The 19,926-nt window shown below is 36.7% G+C and overlaps 1 non-coding gene across 1 annotated transcript; it reads right to left on the bottom strand.

Annotated features, from left to right (window-relative positions):
* Positions 1 to 4,248: 4,248 nt before the first annotated feature.
* LOC136225244 (small nucleolar RNA R71) lies at positions 4,249 to 4,355 on the bottom strand. Its single transcript, XR_010686970.1, has one exon. It is a non-coding gene; the product is annotated as a small nucleolar RNA R71 (small nucleolar RNA).
* Positions 4,356 to 19,926: the final 15,571 nt, after the last annotated feature.

The following is a 19,926-nucleotide window of genomic DNA, read 5'->3' as shown; positions in this document are numbered from 1 at the left end:
AAGGATCCACACTTTGTTCCATAAATTCGAAAAACCTAATCTAAGAGAGAATTGTAAAAGGCAAAGAAGAAAGAGAATGATGCCACTCATTATGTAATTGATGAGCAAGGCTTTGGTATCTCTAATTGGTTTTTCTTTTACCTATTGCTTTCTCTTCTTTCTTGATTTGGGTATTCTATAATGAGGATTCTTTCTCTTCCTTTTTGTTTGTTTAATTTTAATTTTCATATTCTATCAAAAAAAAAAAAAAATTATTTGCATATATTGATTGTACACAAACACTTATTCTCATCTGTTTTCTAATTGAGCAAGATTAGGTTTTAAAATTAAGGGATAGTAAATAAAATAAAGACAAAATTAAGGGACCATGAAGATAAATTACAATTGATTCTTATATTACGTTTGATTAGTCTCACCGAGTAGTAAGGTACAACGCAAACAACACTGACGGAATAGAGAACAGTCTGATAGAGCTGAGTTAAGCCTATTCCCACAACAACATATCAATCATCTGAAACTGCATTCCCAACCATCCGATATCGCCTCTAGATCTCATCATCTGAAAACCACCATATATTCCCGGCATTACTGTAGTAACTCATCAAATCAGTTCCTGAAATCACCATCGTACTCAAATCACTTCCTAAAATCACCATCGTACACCTGTCCCCCATTCTCCTCAAGTACGCCTCGAACATAATCTGATCACCTCTGTTCACCATCATCAATTTATTATTTATTATTATTATTTTGGAGGATAAAATCCACAAATAAGTGGAAATTTATTATTTGCTATTAGATTTTAGGTTTTCTCTTTCAGTTGAAAGTGAAATCTACCATACAAAATGCATCTTTTAGGTGTTTGGATACATATTCATTCAGTGAGAGTTTCTGCTACCTGGCAAACACATACATCAACACAAACCGGTAAGATTAAGGGAAAATAGGAACAACTAGAACAAATACAACAATAACAACAACAACAACAACAAAGCCTTAGTCCCGAAATGATTCGGGGTCGGCTAACATGAACCATCATATAAAACCGTGAAATCAAGTCGTGTCAGCGACACAAATTCGCTTGCTCCACTCCGTCCTATCCACTACCATATTTTCCTCAACTCCCAGTAAACTCATATCACTCTCGATCACCCTCCTCCAAGTTTGCTTAGGTCTTCCCATACCCCTCACCACTACATCCTTTTACCACGCTTCGGTTCTCGTAACCAGCGCATCAAGCGCTCTACGTCTCACATGGCCAAACCAACTTAGTCGGTTTTCTCTCATTTTATTCTCAATAGATGTGACCCCTACTTTTGTCCTAATTATTTCATTACTCACCCGACCCTTTCTCGTATGACCACACATCCATCTCAACATACGCATCTCCGCCACCGACATCTTATGGATGTGGCAGTGTTTCACTGCCCAACACTCCGTACCATATAACAATGCTGGTCTAATTGCCGTCCGGTAGAATTTTCCCTTCAATCTATTAGGCATGTCGGGGTCACAAAGGAAACCTGTAGCACTCTTCCACTTCGACCAACTAGAACAAATGTCTAGCATAAATAAGGATTTAGATTAACTCACACATTATGGGTAAAATAAGATTAACCAAAAAACAAAATCAAATATGAATTCAATCAGAATAACAAAAAAGGCAAAATGAAATAATGATTCAGATGAACTCAGGGATCAAAATTGATAATGGAGTTATTATTGTTTTAGCACAAGATGGAGACGACCCATAATCTCTCTCTTGTTGATGATGTCTATGAGGAAGTATGACACTTATAATGACTTACAAGGGAATCTAATACATGGTGGAGATTTCATAAATTTCTGTACCAGATTTTACCATGATTTTACAGTTTACACATACACCCACCAAATTACATTCACGGTGGGCATATAAAAAAATATTGTGGTCTCTAGTTAATACATTTCCATTTATGTCAATTTTACTTCTACTTTTGGCCTAATACATTATCAGCTAACTGAACTTATCCAAAATAGTAGATTGACTAGCTGAACTTTGCAAGTGTCTCACCAGCTCCGTAAACTTGTCCATAAAAGTACATTAGCTCTTTGAACTTTGCAAGTGTCACACCAACTCCCTAAACTTGCTTATTTTTTAGGGAGTTGACGAGACACTTGTAAAGTTCAGGGAGCTAATCTACTTTTATAGCCAAGTTTAGCGAGCTGGTGATATGAAATAAGCAAGTTTAGGGAAATGGTGGGACACTTGCAAAGGTCAGAGAGCTAATCTACTATTTTGGACAAGTTGAGGGGGATGTTGATGTATGTTGGGCATGAATATGACTATAATTAAACAGCATTTTAATAACATTTTATGTGCATTTCAGGCAAAATATTCCGAAACATATGGACTTATGAGTGTTTTATGCAGACTGTATTGATTAAGTCAAAATGGGCGATAACACAGCCTGTTTTGCAACAAACCATAAGGAGTCGAGCATCCTTTGATCCAGCGGATTTCAGCTATGTACCCGATGACGGATAGCGACTGGACAAGTGTCAGGAGCGGCGCGGTAGGTGCAGCAGGTGCAGAAAACGCAGGGAGGCAGGAAAGCAACATGATGATAAGATGGATCACCCCTTGAGTGTTCAAGGGTCAACTAAAATTAATCATTCCCTAGTATTAGTAGCTGTAGGAAAACAATCTTTTTGTAATATTTGGTGGCATGGTTCGTTTTTCTTCCTTTATGTAGATGTAGTCGAGGGAAGGAAAGAGGACACCTTTTTACTCTTGAGACAATCGGTTTTAGTTAGAACTTTTGAAGAGAGGCGAAGCTCTCTTAGGACGATGACGCCTCCAATGGAGGTCTGTGGAATTAATGGTGGCTATTCACTCTTCACTATGAGTGAGTAGTCGTTTTGAATGGGTTTGGCCAGTTAGGGCCGGTTATGTAAGTCTTCTTTTAATCTTATTTATGAATGAATGTTGATATATTATGATGAGCTTGACAAATCATTAACTCCATTGCTAAATGCATGTATGTTAGTGTTAGATGCATGATAGGACACTGTTTTCATCTTCACGGAACCATTTGTCAAGCATTCAACCCCGAAACAGAAATGTCAGGAGGTTGCATCAAGGGTTTTCTTTATATAAATGCTGTTTAGATCGTAATGCAAGAAAGAACCAACTTTGGGGACGCTTAAGGTTGTAGTACGTCTTAGAATCTTAAGAACACACGAGAGTTGACTTAATTGAGCATTAAAACAGAGACCTTGGCATCACTTTAATTCATTCATGAATAAATAGGATGTTTAGAGACTGAAAGTGACCTGTTCTGTTGTGCTTGACCTGTTCTGCCTTTTTTTTATCATTAAGTACTCTTTGAAATCAACTAAAGATTTGTTCTTGTTTATGTTTGAACAACACCTCTCAAATTAAAGAATTGACACACACCACACACCCTGTTCTACAAAGTATTTCTTGTAAACTTTGATCCTCAATCCTTGTGGATACGACACTGGACTTATCATTTTATTACTTGTATCTAGTGCACTTGCTAGAGTCTCATAACAGGACAACAAGTTTTTGGCGTCGTTGCCGGGGATTGAAAGCAACAAAGTTTATACGAACTTTTCTGTGAAACAAGGTGTTTTTAATCTGTTTGCTAAATAGTGCAGACAGAAGGAATCTTTATCAGTTTATGCATAGTGCTGGACCTCCTGTTTTTCTTATCGATCTCGAATTAGAGAGAACGTGTAGACGAAATAGAGTGGGAGCTCGACGTACAAGACAAAGAGAACGACAAAGAGAGAGAAGAATGGCTGGAAGGGTACCACCCGAACAACCAGTTCAACCAAACCAAGAAGAAGAAGGGGAGAATAACAACCCTCCTGTCATGCGAATTAGAGATTATTCAAGGCCAAACAGAAGGACATTCATCATGTATCGTGTTGCCAAACGAAGGGAACAACATGTTCGAAGTGAAAGCGTCGATGATACAAATGTTACAAGACGCAGTAAAGTTCAACGGATACCAATCGGAAGATCCAAATGGGCATATTCTCGAATTCATCACACTGTGCAACACGTTCAGATCAAACAGGGGTGTTTCTGACGACGTAATCAGACTGAAGCTGTTTCCTTTTTCCCTAAGGGACAAAGTGAAGAATTGGTTGAAAAACATGCAACCAGGAACGATCACCACTTGGGAAGAAATGGCTAGTGCGTTTTTAATGAAATATTTCCCACCACGACAGGCCATTAAGCTCAGAAACGAGGTTTCCCATTTGGTGCAAGAAGAAGATGAATCACTAGCCGAAGCATGGAAAAGGTACAAGGAACTACTAAGGAGAGTACCCAATCATGGCATTCCTATGTGGATGCAGATGCAGAACTTTTACAATGGGGTAACCAACATCTATAAGATCCAGATCGAATCTATTAGCAATAGAAATCCCGAAGATCTAGAACCCCAGGCCTTGTACGACCTTATTGAGAGGGTAGTAAGCACAAGTTACAACTGGCACTCCGCCAAAAGTGAAGGAAAAAGAGCGGGAAATGAAGATGTTGTGTCAAAATTGACAAGCCAGGTAGAACAGCTTGCTAGACAGCGCGGCAAGATAAATGTGTCTTCAATTCACAACGAACCACCATTCAATGACATTTGTGATTTTTGTGGAGGGCTGCATTTCAATATAAACTGCCCAAGAGTCAAGCAAGGGAAGGGTGCACAGGCAGAATGCGACTATACAGGGTACAACCAAAGGAACCCGCCTAACCCGTACTCTAACACATATAACCCTCCCACAAGAAACCATCCGAATTTTGGATGGACAGGCCAGCTGAACCAGCAGGAACAACCGAGGTATCAGGAACAACCAAGATATCAACAACATCAAGGAGGACATTACCAAATACAACCTCAGCAGCATTACAAACAACCTGTTCCACCCAAGGAGGACGTGGACCCAGATATGAAGACGATGATGATGCAGTACATGAAACAGACACAAGCTTCGATTAAAAATCTAGAAACACAAGTCCATCAGTTAGCTGCATCTACGTCAAAAGGGAAGGGAATAATGCCAAGCAATACAGAGCCGAACCCAAAGGGCGATGTCATAGCGATAACTCTGAGATCTGGTAAGCAAACCCAACCCATTATTTCTGCTGATGAAAATGCTGAATGCGCGGGAACATCCAAAGAAGCTGAAGGGGAGCAGGAACAAGCTGTTCCCAGTGAAGAAGTAACCAGGAAAACAACCATTACCAGTAAGCAGGATCATGGGGAAAGCGAAAGAATATATAAGCCACCTCCGCCGTATGTTCCACCTGTGCCATATCCAACACGGTTGATTAACAAAAAGCTGGAAGAACAAAATTCTAAGGTGTTAGACACCTTAAGGAAGTTACACATCAACATCCCTTTCGTAGAAGCGCTGGCATAGATGCCGACATACGCAAAGTTCCTCAAAGATATCCTGTCAAACAAAAAGAAGCTGGAAAACATTTCCATGATCCAACTCAACAGAGATTGTTCATCAATACTCCAGAACAAGCAGCAGCTTCCAAAAAAGCTAAAAGATCCAGGGAGTTTTTCTATTCCCTGTTCAATTGGAAGTTTAATTATTGAAAATGCACTCTGTGACCTAGGAGCTAGCATAAACCTTATGCCATATTCTGTGTATGCTAAACTAGGATTAGGAGAACCACAACCAACCAAAATGTCTATTCAATTGGCCGATCGTTCAGTATGCTATCCTAGGGGAGTTGTGGAAGATGTGTTGGTCAAAGTAGGAAAATTCATATTGCCTGTTGATTTTATTATAATAGACATTGATGAAGACTTGCATGTTCCTATTATCCTAGGTAGACCATTTTTAGCCACGGGTAAAGCATTGATAGACGTAGGAGAAGGACGACTGTTCTTAAGAATTAATGGGGAGGAAGTCATTTTCAAAATGAACGAAGCAATGAGACGGGCTAACAATAATGATGACACATGTTGTTTCTTAGATGAATTCCAAAGTCTATCTACTTTGCAGGAATAGGACACTCTGGAAACTCTATTGGGAGAAGAGGTGAACTTATGTGAAGGAACAGGCTGTTCCATTGAGTCCAACGTACCTACTCCACCTTTAGATCCTACTGTCCCGACTCATCAAGAACCACCGGAGATACCAACTGTGCCATTATCTAAGCCATAATTGAAACCGTTGCCCTCACACCTCGAGTATGCCTTCTTGGAACCACCTAGTGGGAGCCTAGTGATTATATCCTCAAAGCTAACTCTTGATCAGAAAACTCAAGGCATGGAGGTGCTGCAAAGAAATAAGGATGCAATCGCATGGAAGATTGATGACATCAAAGGTATCAGCCCAACAGTCTGTGTCCATAGAATCTTGATGGAAAAGGATCACAAGCCCTCTATCCAACCATAACGTAGATTAAACCCCCACAAGAAGGAGGTTGTGCGAAAAGAAGTGATCAAGTTACTAGATGCAGGGATTATTTATCCCATTTCCAATAGTGTATGGACAAGCCCTGTTCATATTGTACCAAAGAAGGGAGGAACTACAGTAGTACTCAATGAGAAAGACGAATTGGTCCCCATGAGAACTATCACCGGATGGCGAGTTTGTGTGAACTACCGGAAGCTCAACGAAGCCACAAGGAAGGATCATTTTTTCCCTTGCCCTTTATTGATCAGATGTTGGAGCGGTTAGCGGGATATGCCTTCTATTATTTTCTTGACGGTTATTCAGGATACAACCAGATCGCAATTCACAGTGAGGATCAAGAGAAGACAACGTTCACATGTCCATATGGGACCTATGCCTACAGACGAATGCCGTTCAGACTGTGCAACGCTCCAGCCACTTTCCAAAGATGTATGATGTCTATTTTTCATGACATGGTGGAGCGGACCGTAGAAATCTTCATGGACGAATTCTCAGTTTATGGAGACTCTTTTAGAAATTATCTGAACAACCTTGAAGCTGTACTTGTGCAATGCAAGGAGACTCACCTGGTCTTGAATTGGGAAAAATGCCACTTCATGGTTACGAGAGGAATCGTTCTCGGGCACAAGATCTCAGAAAAGGGGATGGAAGTAGACAAGGCTAAGGTGGAAGTAATAGAGAAACTGGCTGTTCCAACTAGTGTAAAAGATGTGAGAAGCTTTCTAGGGCATGCAGGATTCTACCGCCGGTTCATCAAAGATTTTTCAAAGATTGCGCTGCCCTTGTCAGCACTACTTCATAAGGACGCAGAATTTTCCTTTGATGCAAGCTGTCTCAATGCTTTCGAACTATTAAAAGGCAAGCTGATCAACTCGCCTATATTGGCAGGACCAGACTGGGAACAACCTTTTGAGATGATGTGCGACGCGAGCGATACTTGTGTGGGAGCTGTTCTTGGACAAAGGATGGAGAAAAAGTTTAGGCCTATTTATTATGCAAGCAAAACATTAAACGAGGCCCAGCAGAACTACACCACTACAGAGAAGGAGCTTCTTGCAGTTGTGTATGTCTTCGACAAATTTCGACCCTACTTGGTGCTGTCCAAAGTTGTTGTGCACACAGACCACGCTGCGCTACACTACTTGTTCGGAAAAAAGGATGCTAAGCCTAGGTTGATCCGCTGGTTATTATTGCTTCAAGAGTTTGATCTCGAAATTAAGGATAAAAAGGGAACGGAAAATGTCGCGGCTGATCATTTGTCAAGAATTTCTCACCAAAGCAGCTAGGAACAACCAGAGATTTTGGAAAGATTTCCAGACGAGCGTCTATACGCCGCACAGCCTACGCCATGGTTTGTCGATATTGCTAATTACCTAGCAAGTTCGCTTAAGCCTCACAACCTGTCCACTAATCAGAGGAGGAAGTTTTTTGCTGAAATTAAATATTATTTTTGGAAAGAACCCTATCTTTTCAGGTTGTGCGCCGGCCAAATTATTCGAAGATGTATATCTCAGGAGGAGGGACAGGGTGTTCTAAGCCATTGTTATGACCGAGAAGCTGGAGGGCACCATAGCGCTAGCAGAACTGCAGCCAAGGTTCTTCAGTCAGGTTTTTTCTGGCCAACACTTTTTAAAGATTCCAATCTGTTCGTTAGCACTTGCAATGAGTGCCAACGAACAGGCAATATCTCGGCTAGAAATGCCATGCCCCTAAATAACATAGTTGTTTGTCAAATCTTTGATATATGGGGCATAGATTTTATGGGACCATTCCCTACATCCTTCGGGCACAAATATATCTTGGTAGCTGTTGATTATGTGAGCAAGTGGGTCGAAGCAATGGCTAGCCCCACCAATGACGCTCGTGTGGTAGTTAAATTCCTGAAAAGGCTGTTGGCCCGATTCGGGGTCCCACGAGCAATCATTAGTGATCAGGGAACCCATTTTTGTAATGCTAAATTTGAAAAGTTAATGGGAAAACTTGGGGTCTCTCACAGAATTGACACACCATACCATCCACAAACAAGTGGACAGGTGGAGATTTCGAATAGAGAAATCAAAAGAATTTTAGAGAAAACAGTTGGCAATTCTAGGAGGGACTGGGCGAACAAGCTCGATGATGCTCTGTGGGCGTATCGAACAGCCTATAAAACACCAATTGGAATGTCTCCCTTTAGATTACTGTACGGCAAGTCTTGTCACTTGCCAATTGAAATGGAACACAAGGCTTTTTGGGTATTAACATTTTTAAATTTTGAGCAACAGGCTGTTGGAGATCAGCGAAAACTTCAACTCTGTGACATGGAAGAGTTCAGGCTGTTCTCGTATGAAAATGCCATAAATTACAAGGATAAAACAAAGGTGTGGCACGATAGAAAAATCCAGACAAAGACGTTCCATGAAGGTCAAAGAGTTCTCTTGTACAATTCGAGACTCAGGTTGTTTCCTAGGAAGCTGAAATCAAGATGGACGGGACCTTATCTACTACATGTTAAGCCTAAAATATACCTAAAATATCATTAATAACTACGTCAGTTTTGCTATGAATTCGTGCTATTTATAACTGTTTAGAAAGCTTTTACTCTCGAATATGTTTCTTTCTTGTAAGGTACGTAAATATTTGGTAAAATCCAAATAGGAACAAAAAGAGCTCAAAAACAGAAGAAAAACCTTACAAAAGGAGTCAAAAACAACAAAGATCAATTACACCAAAACGAGGACAAAGACGAAGTCAGAAACAAAGAAAACTGCAAATTCTCAGCAGAGAATCCAAAATTCTCGGTAGAGAATTTGGGGCCGCTATAGGGAATTTCAAATTCTCGGTCGCGACACGCCATTTCGTCCGAAGGCTGAAAAATCAGTTCCTCATTCTCGGCAGAGAATTTCCATTCTCGGTAAGAGCAGAAATTCTGCCAAGTACAATGAACACATGTTTAATTCGAAGAAACGCGATCATTCGGGTGGATAAAGACGTCCTTTCGCAATGGACACGATCCTTCACAACGGACACGACTCTCCACAACGGATACGTCTCTTCACAATGGACACGACACTTTAATCAAGACTCTTCAACATCTATAAATAAAGAGTTGATTTGAGAGTTGAAATATTAATGAGAGAGTTAGAATTTAAGATTAGTGCAAGAGTTATGCAGAAACTCTGACTCAGAAATGAGTCAGAGATTAGAAGTTTGATTCTGTTCAAAGCAATATGATGTACACACATTGTTTATTCAATAATAACAAGTTTAGTAGCGTTTAGACATTGTTCCAGTTTAGTTTTCATTTTGGTAGTGGACCGACCCAGTCTCTATTACGAAGATTCAATGAGAAGATTGAGTAGAGGATTCGCCCCTGAGCCTGACAAACTCTAACGAAACCCAAGGAAAGGATTGACAATCCGTTCACTTGCACCCCGTCGAAGAATTCAATGCTCCATATTCTCTGTAAACTTGTATCAATTTATATTTCATCTAATAAAGTCTGTTCTATTCGATAGATTCTTATGCAGCACTTTGGTAAATGAGCCGAAGTGGATTGATGCTGGTGTTTTCATTAAAACGTATTTAATCCAAAATCTTTACAAGGAAACTTTGTTGAACACTTAGGCAAATTATTATCTCGGTAGAGTTTTAATTTGGTTAAGGGCAATTATCTCGGATAAGGGTTTTGTCGCGTTCAAAGCCAATTAATTAGAGGTTCCGTCATTTATTTCATCTTTATAATTCGTACAAAGTTTAAAGTTGTTTCTTTGCTTAATGCAAACAAATATACTTGTTTACTTTTCTAAAGTACTAAAACGTTCCTGTTTTGCAAATTCATTTTTAATCAGATATTTTCTAACATCTTCATATTCTAATCTAATTCTCATTCTAGCAATTTCAAAACCAAAACCGATTAAACGATTTTTTTCATATTATAAACCTTAAAGTAAATTTAACCGATTATAAATAAGTTTTGTTTAAAAAAAGCGTTCCCTGTGGGATCGATATCTTTTATTACTACAAGCGTATACCGTGCACTTGCGGAAATCGCTCAACAAGTTTTTGGCGGCGTTGCCGGGGAACGCCAAATTTTTAACAAAAATTTATGTTTTTCGTGTTTTATTTCGCACCTTGGTTTATAATATATTTATGTATTTATGTATTTTCTAGTTTTTATTATTGAGGATGGTCACTAGGACTAAATCCTCGTTGTTATTTAACGTTTGCAATTATATGTTTGCAGATAAAAAATTCAAGTTTTTTCAAAGATAACTTGGAGATTTGATTATCAATAAAATTCACAGAAGGAGTCTACAGAAATGAAATTAAGCCTGCAGTTACATCAGAAGGAAAAGAAAATTTTATGAAACAGCATGTCAGACGTGACAGATGATTTTTCCAAAAAATTTACCTCTTCCCAAACACATTTACCTCTTTTCTATAAACTTAGTCCTTCACCAAAACGTCATATCTCTTTGTTAAGAAGATATCAATTCCTACACTAAACCCAAATAATTTCCTTTTTATCCTTTCCTTAAACGCCTACATCTTCTCAGACAAGATATATCAGAAGTAGGATAAATTACCTTATCCGCCAGGAAGGAATTGTATACTTTTAATATAGTTTTGAAAGTTTCGGTTCATGGCGTAGTTTTTGTTCGTGGCCAGAACTAGAAGTTCGGGCATTTACCGAAATCATTAGATTCTTAAATTGAGAAAACGCTAAAAAAGAAAGCGCTTAAAAAAATGTTAAAAAAAAAGAAAAAGAAAAAAATATACAATACTAATTTCAAGTTGGGGGTATAGTTTTACTTTTTAATTCCCGCTTGAAATTATTTCCAGGTAAGTTAAAATGGACAAGTGCATATTTAGTTGATAAAAATATTTTGAATAAGAATGAGCTCCAATTCAAGCAATTGAATTTGTGAACAAGTTATTTGAAAATTAATTCGCTTAGTTTTTACATTTAGATTTTCGTACTTCTTATCTCTTGTTCATAATTTTTATGTTTATTTGTTTTTAGTTTAATTTATTTTTGTTATATTTTTATTTCATAAGTTTGATTCTTTAAAAGTCATGTTTCTAAATGTTTTGCAAAAAATAAAATTTTATTTCTGAACTTACTGAGAATATGAATTCTCAGTTGAGAATCTTCCTTTCTCTGCCTTGAAAATTTCGGAACTTACTGAGAATATGAATTCTCAGTAGAGAATTTAGGATTTCCAAGGAAAGGAAGAGAAAAAAACTTCTGAACTTACCGAGAATTGAAATTCTCTGCCGAGAATTTAAAATTCTCGGTAACTTCAGTGAAGCGAAAAAAAAAAAAAAAATTGTCGCGGCCGCGGATCGCCATTCACGGTCGCGACACGGGTCATTTTTTGACCTGTATCTTTTTTTTTCTTTAAATTCATGAAACTTTGCTTTACATTTCGAAAAATTAAGTTTGTTTATGTTCAAATGGTGTGAATTTACACCTTTTTTAATCCCAACAGACACCTTGATTTGTCCTGGATTGATTATAAAGTAATTGACAAAGTTCAGACTTCTGTTCTTACATTTTTTTATTCATCTCTATCAGACAGAATCTGATTTCTCTTTATTTCATCCTAACATAATTAAATAATTAGAGAAGATCAGATTTCCATACTTTTTCATCTCTTTCAGACAAAATCTGATATTCTTCTCCAGTTATTCAAACCTTTCAAAAAGTTCCAGAGCCTTTTTCCTTTTCTCAAAACCATGAATTCCAAGCATAAATCTTCCAAGAAGATTACTGCTGCACGCAACAAGCGTCCTGATTTTTCAGAATGCTATGATGCACCATTTCCCATTTACATACATACTGAAGAACTAAGATATTATAAAACTATTTGTTGTATATAGTTTGTATATAGGTTTGATTTGTGTTTGTTCTTTCTGTAACTAGTATATATGTCTTCTAATTTTATTAAACTATCAAGTTTGATTCTTTGATTCTTTTTGCTTAAACATACGTTAACCATACAAGTTATACGAATACATCTGAATCTAAGTTTAAATGAAATAGTTTAACTTTTAATCTGAATCCAAGTTTAAATGAAACAGTATATCTTTTACAATGACTCTGTAATTATTTTGAATCTGTATCCATTTCAGAAATGTTTCTGAACATCTGACTTTTCATATATATTACACGCTCATAAATTATAAATCATTAATAACTATTTCATGAACGTTCATTTTATATGATAATTCTAAGTTTTGTTCTGTATATATGTTTTTCAATTTTGATAACATATCAACTTTGATTCTTTGGTTCTTTTTGATTCATATGTGTTAACTATGCAAATTATTTGAATGAATCGGTATATATGTCCACATGGAACAGTATCACCATCACCATGAATTTGTCTATAATAATAAAATGCCTCTGTCAATAATTTAATTAATCTGTATCAGTTTCAACGTTTCAGACTTAATATGAATAAGTGATTAATATTTGTTTAATTTTCATTTGTTTGTTATTGTATATAGGATCGTTTTTAATTTTTCTAGTACATATGTTCTTGTTCATTTATGTACACATGTGTTATGCAATAAAACTTCATTTGATTTCATACTTTTAATTTTTCATTATGTCTGTTCAGATTTCTACACAATTATCACATGAATCTGTATGAACCGCTTTAATGCTAATAAGTTATGATCATTATTAACTATATTAAATTTTCATTATTTAGTTTAATTTTAACTTATATCGTGTTTATTATTACATATATCAGTATGAACTTATTATTATGAAACATACAATTTTTCATATGAATCTGTATCAGATAGAATGCAGTTAAATGTTTCGTTATTTTAATACTGATTTAATTTGAAAACGGTTCATGTTTAAGTTTTAAGCATGAATAAATACCTACATAAACTTACATTGATTATCTTTTAGAAGATTAATTTACCTTATGTGAATTAATGCACATTCATGATTAAATTCAATTCTCTAACAGTGTTAATGATCATTTATGATTCATTTAATTCAGTTCGGTCATTTAATTGATTCATTAATTCCGTATTTATCAAGGCTAAACCTATGGTTTACCTTGAATTTAATGTTTTAAATTTGTGTTCTTAAGTGCAGGTACAGCTTACATTAAATTCAGGACACATTTAACCAATTAAATTACACAAACCAAGTCAACATGGACAGAAACAGCCACTTTGGACCTATCCGCGGCCGAGAATTATATATTCTCAGTAAGTCCAGCGAAAACAGGCTGAAATCAGAGTGAAAAATTCTCTGAATTTCGCGTGCCGCGGCCGCGGCTAGGCAATTCTCGGAACGTGACCTGTAGGACGGGTATAGGCACAAATTTATCCAATTTTGCAACTTTTTCCTATTCCTACACTACTTCCTCACACCTATATTCATAACTCTATTTACCTATCCCTTACACAAACTTTACATCACCTCCTATTTTACCCAAATTCCACAATCCAAACTCTTACCTATCCAACATATTGGTTTCCCAAACACAACATGCATAACCTATCCCTCTATTCCACACCATGCCTAAACATCAGCAGGTTACTCACACGGTTTCCTCTACATCTAATAATTGTTTGCATGTTGAATATGGATCCATTCAACATTATTTCAGATAGGGTTAGGCACGTGGTACAAGCACTATTATGGACATCGTGCATAGTGCAACAGACATTATTGTATTGGTTACGCTTTCCTATTCTAAAAAGGAATGAGCGGATTACATTTAGGGATTTCGGTTAAATTTATGAAGTTGGGGATAAAGAGATGAGTATTTAGTTTGGATATCCTACAAAATAATTTATTGTTAAGCCCATCAATTTTTACAACAATCTGGTTTGGACATATTTTGCCTAGATTTGATAAATTTATGAAGATCACGATTTGAAGTCCGGATTTATTTGTTCCTTTTGGATTACATCTTCAAGGATTTCGTGGTAGATTAATGTTGGACTGTTTTCCGATGTTGGATTATGCCAAAATTTTACACATTCATTTAGTGGTTAGCCAATGTTGGTTAGTTTTACAAGTTCGATGTTGATAGTTCCAGTTCACATGGTAATGTATTAAAGAGGATAGTAATTCGAAGACACATTTTTGTGAGGATGACGATATGCCTTATGATGATGAAGATGATAATGGTGCGGAGCAAGAGCATATTGATGCTTACACGCAAGCACAGGCGGATGTTGAAGAAAAGCACACTATTGATGATCCTGTTACTTTGACACAAATTTTGAACCAACTGCGTGCATGCCACCGGCATATGTATTTGTGGTTCGATGCTATTGTGGAAAACAGTCAAAATATGAGTTCAAGATTTACGCGGTGAATGCCAATATCCATACTTTGAGGAGAGATCATACGTCAACCCGACGCCAGTTGTTTTCATTTTTCAGTCGTCCAGGCGTAGTGACCACACCGCCTCCACCGGATTCCCTTCACAAGGATAGGTTTTATCTTATCTTTTCTCAACTCATTTATTTTTATGTTATTTTTGATTAAGTTTGGTACAATTTCAATTTCTATTTATGTTGGATACAATCCATTTCATATTTATATATTTTCGTACACTTTTGCTTTATTTCGTACAAATTTTTCGTGTTTTATCAATTTTTGCACCAATGAGGACATGGTCCAATTTAAGTGTGGGAGGAGATATTGCATATATCATTTTGTTTTTAGTACGAATAAATGCAACGAATAATTTTTACGCAATATTTATAAATGCAACACTTGTTTTATGCAAATGCAACATATATTGCAACAAAATTTATTTAACATTATTTTTCATAACGTTACATTTTTATATGTTTAAATGATTATTTTTTAGGTTATCATTATCGTTAGAAAGAATATTTCTATACGTATACGGGTAATATTTTTTAAAATTTTTTCATAAATCTCCGATACGATTTTAAGTAAAATTGTCTCGAGTGAATGTATTTAAGTAATAAATTCTTTATTTTCAATCTCTATTTTTTATCATGCAATTCATGATACAATAAATCTTATTTTAAATTTTCAATTAGGTTTATAGGCATTAAATTGAACTAACAATTTTTAGCTCGGTTTGATTTCGTCTTACATAAACACCAATTAAAGTTTTTAAGGAAACTTTAGTCATAATACATGTTGAATTTTAAGTCAATATAGGATGAATGTGCTATCTTTCTTTTTCACAAGTTACAATTTCATGTTTCATATTAATTAATCAATTAGTTGAATTCTTAACTTTTGGCCACGATTGAGACCAACCTTATCACAATCGAGGTATGAAAGGGAAGAATAATTAAGTACCGTTTACTTTTGGCCACGGTTGCGACCACCCTTATCACAATCGAGGTATGGAAGGAACGTTTAAAGCAAAAAATAATAAACGTGTATAAGTTTAAAGTAACGATTGCGTCCACCCATGGCATGGTCGGTGCCTCTTAAGCAAACACAAAGCAATAAAATACGTATAAGGTTACGATCAAGACCACCCTTATCTCGGGCGTAACTAAGCAAATTAATTAATCCTAAGTACTTATTTAAATAAACAATATATCTCATATATTAGTTTAGGTTTGGGAAAGGAAATTTTGTGCTTTGAAATGCCTTGAGACGAAAGACTCAATAACATGCGTGCTTATATCGTCCCGAATGCTTCAATTCAAAATTGGAAATACAAGACAAATGATATATCGTATATTATACTAAGTTAGTTTGATATTTTGCGTATAAATTTTCCATGCGAAGTTAGTCTTTTCGGCTTAACTAAGTTAAAAGGTAATATAGAGATATATGTTTTATTTTCGTAAAGAGATTAGTTAGAGAATAAATTCAGTGAAATTTTGCTCGGGACTAGCAAAAGATTAAGTGTGGAGATTTGTTAAGCCCAAAATATACCTAAAATATCATTAATAACTACATCAGTTTTGCTATGAATTCGTGCTATTTATAACTGTTTAGAAAGCTTTTACTCTCGAATATGTTTCTTGTAAGGTACGTAAATATTTGGTAAAATCCAAATAGGAACGAAAAGAGCTCAAAAACAAAAGAAAAACCTTACAAAAGGAGTCAAAAACAACAAAGATCAATTACACCAAAACGAGGACAAAGACGAAGTCAGAAACAGAGAAAAATGCAAATTCTCAGCAGAGAATCCAAAATTCTCGGTATAGAATTTGGGGCCGCGACAGGGAATTTCAAATTCTCGGTCGCGACACGCCATTTCGTCCGAAGGCTGAAAAATCAGTTCCTCATTCTCGGCAGAGAATTTCCATTCTCGGTAAGAGCAGAAATTCTGCCAAGTACAATGAACACATGTTTAATTCCAAGAAACGCGATCGTTCGGGTGGATAAAGACGTCCTTTCGCAACGGACACGATCCTTCACAATGGACACGATCCTTCACAACGGACACGACTCTCCACAACAGATACGTCTCTTCACAATGGACACGACACTTCAATCAAGACTCTTCAACATCTATAAATAAAGAGTTGATTTGAGAGTTGAAATATTAATGAGAGAGTTAGAATTTAAGATTAGTGCAAGAGTTATGCAGAAACTCTGACTCAGAAATGAGTCAGAGATTAGAAGTTTGATTCTGTTCAAAGCAATATGATGTACACACATTGTTTATTCAATAATAACAAGTTTAGTAGCGTTTAGACATTGTTCGAGTTTAGTTTTCATTTTGGTAGTGGACCGACCCAGTCTCTATTACGAAGATTCAACGAGAAGATTGAGTAGAGGATTCGCCCCTGAGCCTGACAAACTCTAACGAAACCCAAGGAAAGGATTGACAATCCATTCACTTGCACGCCGTCGAAGAATTCAATTTCTCCATGTTCTCTGTAAACTTGTATCAATTTATATTTCATCTAATAAAGTCCGTTCTATTCGATAGATTCTTATGCAGCACTTTGGTAAATGAGCCGAAGTGGATTGATGTTGGTGTTTTCATTAAAACGTATTTAATCCAAAATCTTTACAAGGAAACTTTGTTGAACACTTAGGCAAATTATTATCTCGGTAGAGTTTTAATTTGGTTAAGGGAAATTATCCCGGATAAGGGTTTTGTAGCGTTCAAAGCCAATTAATTAGAGGTTCCGTCATTTATTTCATCTTTATAATTCGTACAAAGTTTAAAGTTGTTTCTTTGCTTAATGCAAACAAATATACCTGTTTACTTTTCTAAAGTACTAAAACGTTCCTGTTTTGCAAATTCATTTTTAATCAAATATTTTCTAACATCTTCATATTCTAATCTAATTCTCATTCTAGCAATTTCAAAACCAAAACCGATTAAACGATTTTTTTCATATTATAAACCTTAAAGTAAATTTAACCGATTATAAATAAGTTTTGTTTAAAAAAAGCGTTCCCTGTGGGATCGATATCTTTTATTACTACAAGCGTATACCGTGCACTTGCGGAAATCGCTCAACAGTACACAAGGTATTTGGTCATGGTGCAATTGAAATTGGCAGGGATGGACAAGAATGGTTTAAGGTGAATGGGCAATTGTAGCACATTCCAGGATCCCCCACGCCATTAGAAGATCGAACAGGGTGTTCGCTACAAACACCAATTGTAACACAAGTAACATTGCATTTAAATTAGTTTCAATTTCAAATTTTGTTAAGTAATGTCAAAAGTAGTTTAGATCCATTTTGTGTCGAGCAGTGGTCCGTAATGAGTATCTCCGGAATAAGCACAGTTGTAAAACTTACACCTTTTCATAAGGGTCAAGTTTTATGATTTTACTTGTTCAAATAGGGAGTTGATTTACCCATCAAACAGGGCTATCATTGGAAGATGGGCGGCGAAATAAAAGCCTGAAAAGTAAAAACGTCTAATCCTATGTCACTAGGCTCTTATTTCGTTCGTCACCCAGGGGTCGAAGGTACGCGCCTTTTGCCAATTTGTCCAGGTGGCATCCTTTGGACCTCCCTCATAAAGACGGGTTGGCAACAGACCGTTCCATCTCTCTCCCTACTTAAGGAGACCTACCTCATTATGGTCCCTTGTTCGATTTGTTTTCTTTTTCATATATTTTTTTTCACTAGTCACCACATGCTCTGTGCTCTTTACCATTGGGAAACCCTATTTAAACTTGAGCACAGCATGAGAACTCGTGGCTCTGGTAAGCAGGTAAAAATCGAGGGCTCATCGAAGAAAGAAAAAGCTAAGGTAAAAATGAAGGGGACAGGCTCAGTTGCTTTCGTTCCGGATGAAAAATTGGTGAAAAAGCTTGCTCAGTTCAAGGATGCGGCCACACAGAAATACTACGAGGAACTTGCGCAACTAGAATTCGGGCCCGTGAGGACAGTTTGCTGGGACACCTTAAAAAGGCTCAAACTTGATCAGCGTGTGCGGAGGCTCATGGAGGCAGGCCATTTCGACTGCTTCTTTGAAATGAAAGAGCCAGCCTACAGAGAACTCACGTTAGAATTCCTAGCCACATTTAAGCACAATCCAGAAATCACAGACCCCGACGAAGAAGGCAAGTTTAGCTTCAGGCTAATGACTCACACGTAGCGGCCTTCGTTGAACACGTTCAATAGTTTACTGGGTGCTACGGACGATGATGATCTGGAATCTGAAGGCTACAAGGAGGGATTTACTCAAACTCCTGAGGTGTTTGACCCAACAGCATTCTGGCATTCTATTTCGGGCCAGCAGAGGTATGACGGTAGTGTTTCCAAAGCGTCGAATATTGATGACTATGCCATGCGCTACCTGTATAAACTGGTTTCTGGAACCATCTTTGCCCGAGAAAACCAGGCTACTATTCCCCATGCCGACTTAACGGCCTTGTGGAGTATGTCGATCGGGCCCAGAATGAACTTAGGCTATTGGTTTGGGGAGTACATCAGCAACTTCGGAAACTCATAGAATGTTCTATTTACCCCATTATCTTCATAAAAGTGGTATTTTTCACCCCTTACAATCCGTTATCGAAGCCTAAATTGATAACTTTTCTTAACCATTAAACCTATATTTATGCTATTTTGTAAGTGGAACCTAAATTGATACTTTTCCAAAAATCATAAGCCTATTTTGGTACATTATCCCTACATATAATGTATTTAACCTGTTTATATTAATGTTCTTGTTATTTGTATTTTTTATTCGTTCTTTCTTTTTTCAACTTTTTTGACTAATATAAAGGGATAAGAAATACAATTTTTATGGAGTTAAGAGGGTAAATATGATCATAAGTGGTGAGAAATACCACTTTTATAGAGTTAAGGTGGTAAATAGGACATTCGATGAGTTGAGGAGGGGTAAAATGACTAATTTGAACAAGTTAAGGGGGTGAGAAATACCATTTTTATGGAGTTAAGAGGGTAAATAGGACATTCGATGAGTTGGAGGGGTAAAATGACAAATTTGGACAAGTTAAGGGGACTGGAGAAGCATTAAGCCTATAATTTTTTAAGAGGTAAACTGTCACAAGGTTGTAAATACATAAACAT

Source organism: Euphorbia lathyris, chromosome 3, assembly GCF_963576675.1.
Source record: "Euphorbia lathyris chromosome 3, ddEupLath1.1, whole genome shotgun sequence".
Classification (NCBI taxonomy): Eukaryota; Viridiplantae; Streptophyta; class Magnoliopsida; order Malpighiales; family Euphorbiaceae; genus Euphorbia; species Euphorbia lathyris.
This window is presented reverse-complemented; position numbering and strand designations above follow the sequence as displayed.